The sequence below is a fragment of the Amphimedon queenslandica genome, unplaced genomic scaffold, assembly GCF_000090795.2.
Source record: "Amphimedon queenslandica unplaced genomic scaffold, v1.1 AMPQUscaffold_12788, whole genome shotgun sequence".
NCBI lineage: Eukaryota > Metazoa > Porifera > Demospongiae > Haplosclerida > Niphatidae > Amphimedon > Amphimedon queenslandica.
In genome coordinates, this window is record NW_003546976.1 from 1 (window position 1) to 3,793 (window position 3,793).

Genomic DNA, 3,793 nt, shown 5'->3' on the forward strand with positions numbered 1-3,793 from the left:
ATGCGTCATATTGAGAACCCACCTTTATTCACGAATATTGGAATTAATACGGTCAAGAGGGCACTGCCGTTGATTTGATGCAGTACCATAATTGTATAATTACATGTTTTCTTGTATAAACTAAGATAAGTAAGATAAATTTTAGGTCAGTATAACAGTTTTAGATGTGTAGTGACACATCAGGCTGGAAAAATATTTAACTTCTCATGGCATTGCCTCTCAAATTGGATTTTTACTCAAATGCTTATAACACTTCAAATAGAATTTTAAAACAGCTGCTATGGACATAGACAAATCCTTCTCATTTAAATCAGTTATTATGAAACTATAATTCATTGGTCTGTGTCTAGTTTACACAGCAACAGCAGCAGCCTTTTTATGTTTATCTCCATTGGCAAGTACAGGCAAGTTACCACATTGCCCTCTTGACCGTATAATTTATTCTAATTAATTATGAATAAGTCTTATTCAATCATAAATACGCAAGTTCAGACTAAAATGAACCTAGTAGCCTTGTGGATACTGCCTTAAGTTCCAGGAGTCAAGTACATGATGCCACGAGTTCAAAATCCCGCTCTGGGCCAAAAGTTTTTTCTATTTTTTTTTCGAGGTCCAAATACCATTTTAGGAAATAGACGCCCGGGCTTTTATTTAAGGAAATACTGTAACCACAAATGTTGGGGGGCCTTAAGCCTGTTAAAATGAGCTCCTTTGTGGTTTAAAGATTGTTTGCATAGTCCAGTACTGCAGCTGCTTCACAGTTTATATAGGTAAACCTAAGTTTACATTACTCCAGAAAAATTTTTGGGGGGGCATTGCCCCCCTGGCCCCCCTAGATCCACCACTGTATTTTATAGACAAATTATTGACTCAGTGGGTGCATCTTGGTCAATGGAGTGCCAATTAATGCATCCAATGGACCCCCTAACAACTCCCCTGGCTTTTATTAGCCATATTAGACTTTCCGACTGATTATGAGCATACTTATGCTTTAGCTGCCTGCTGTAGCTAAGAATGTACACTCAAAAAAATCATTGCATTGCTGCATGTGATTTTTTTGTATCATTGGTCTCACCATAGCCAGTGAGGGACTATAGACCACCCAGAGTGAGAATTGCATACAAAAGCTATATATTTCATTATCACAACCTGGGAACGTACCCCCCACATCGTCCTATAATTGATTTCACCCACATGCGATGTTTGCATATTTATATATTTGTATGTCCACACTTACATTTCTTCTATACACATATTCAAGCCTTAGCAACCACCCGCCCACACTCCTTTATAAGTTAGAAAGAACCTCTATATTTCTTAATAAAAACCCAGCTGTACATGCAAGGTGGTGAAAATAATTATAGGATTATTTTTACACTTTTATCACTTGTTTTATATATGGTATCTGCTCACATGTCATAATTGCCTGCCATTTTTGGTTGGCAAGTTTGTTAAGGAAGGGGAGAAGGAAGTCAATGGAGGTACAAAGAAAATACCTTATTTACCTGCTGTAGCTCTATCAAAAGCTAAAAAGTGCTTGTTATAAAAAAAGAACAGCTGCCTTTAAGCTTCTTCTGTAAGAGATTTGGTCGAATTTGCTCCAGAAATCTTATGTCAGCCCTTTTGTCTCAAGCCACGCCTTACAACCGTAATTGTCTTCCCGTGCAAGCAATTCTCACTCTGAGTGGTCCTAGGCATTAAAATTATTTTCAAATCATTTACTGTAGCCGCCCATGATATAAATTACTGACAACAAGAAGTTTTCTACATCAAAGGCAGATCAAAGCCAAAGGTGCTGAAATGAAGCGCAGCAAGAAAACTATGCTGCAGCAAGAGTTACCTGGTCTATATGATGTAGTCTGGCCTCCATAGTTTCTATAAATGCTACTTCCGAACCTTTGGTACCTTGTAGCTCACAAAAATGGCCAGGCGGTGTCACTGCCTTTGATCTTCCTTTGATCTTGAGACCTTCTTGCCATCAGTAATTTGCATCATGGAGGATACTGTATATGAAAAATTATTTATTATGGATGAATATCATTGTTGTAATCATTAGCACCTAGGGGATTTATAAGAAATTTCATTTGAGACTTAATAATGCTGCATGAATGCAAGGGTATTTTATTTTTGTAGGAATTTAAATTTTTATGGTGGGTGCATTCTACTGGCCATTGGCCTAACATGGGTTTTCACTTGTAACCTTTTAGTACTGTATGACTATATGCATGCATGTTTTTTAAGCTAACAACCAGTAACTGCTTGCTTTTATAAATTCACCTCCTTCCGACCCTTAGTCAAAATAAGGCTTTCCATGGGCTGCTGGGCAATTTCACTCTAATTTCTTATATTTCTAGAAATTATAACTCAGCCAGTATCAGTGAATACAAGTGTCAATTCAACTGTGACCTTTACTTGTGAAGCAACTGGAGTTTCTTTCATTTTCTTCTATGTTGGTGAAACACCAGCGGCTGAAGATATCAATGCTAACAGAGGATTTACTGAATTAGGTCAATACACTATTAATGGAACTATAAGAAGAAGACAGCTATCAGTTCATGCAAGAGAAATTAATAATAATAGTATTATACATTGTATTGCTGCTCCTGATAATATCAGGAGTGACAATGCTACACTAACAATACAAGGTATAGTAATGTATCAGTTTAATTGTATCATTAGTCACTTCTTTAGGTCTATTGGATAGTGTTGTTGATCTGGATTATACCTTTATTAATGGATCCAGTGTATTATTAACATGGACAGCTCCTTATACACTGGATAATGTACCTATCACTGGATACTATATAGTCAATGGATTAGTGAACATTACTACTACTAACAAGAGTATTATATTATCAGCTACTAATCCTGATCCTTGTATATTAAATAATGTATCAGTTTCTCCTATTAATGATGCTGGAATAGGTTCGTCTAATAATATCAGTTTTTATTATGAAACAGGTTAGCATTACTATGGCTTCATGTATATATTCACAGCGTATCTTTCAGTTCCTCTCATTACTCCTCCTGTATCAGTGGTACCAGTAATTGATGGACAACTAATATCATTGAATATCAATATTAATGTAAGGCTGTAAGCTTGTTTTATTTTGTTGTGCATAGCTAGTGAATGTACCATAGCGTGAGTTGTTGGCCTCGCCTACACGAGGTATAGGTAGTTGTTCTCTAAATCTTACTTGATGAAGAGTTATACTTACTCCAAATTTTTGAGGTCACTCTTTTGTGAAGTGCTAGAGCAAAAACCTGCTGAGTTATAGGTACCAAAGCACCTATAATATCTCAAATACACAAAGGCAGCAACTTTTCTGTTAGCAAGTTAATCATATTTTGCTGATTAGTAAAGAAAAAGTGAAGCTTCTTTCTCACATGATCTTCTTGCTGCCATCATTGCAGTTGATGATGTAATACCACACCTTTCAATCTGCATGCATAGGAGGGGCTGGAGCTGCTGCATGTATGTGCTGCAGTGCTGCTACTTCTGCAGGTATTCAAGAGCAAGTGCAACTGCAGGAAGCTAATGTTGAGCAGACTCTTTTAATGCTGATAATTAAACAGCTATTGCAGTGAGGGCATGCACCATAACAGCTATAGGGGCGAGGCCATGCACCGTAGGTGTCTTGTTATAATAGGGGGTCAATTGTGTATAATTTTGTACAATAGGGTGTGGTATCTTCATATGGACAAACTTTGGTATCCCTATACATTACATGCATACTTATTATTATTATTCATGATTATTATGGTTATTAACAATTATTGTGTATGTGTCTAG

General features: G+C 36.6%; 1 protein-coding gene across 1 annotated transcript in view; it reads left to right on the plus strand.

Moving 5' to 3' along the window:
- Positions 1–3,053: 3,053 nt before the first annotated feature.
- LOC109586778 (uncharacterized) overlaps positions 3,054–3,793 on the plus strand; it is a 3,651-nt gene continuing 2,911 nt past the window's right edge. The window contains exon 1 of the mRNA XM_020002986.1: positions 3,054–3,086. The gene's annotated coding sequence lies outside the window, so the exon portion shown is untranslated. The remainder of the gene's footprint in view (positions 3,087–3,793) is intronic.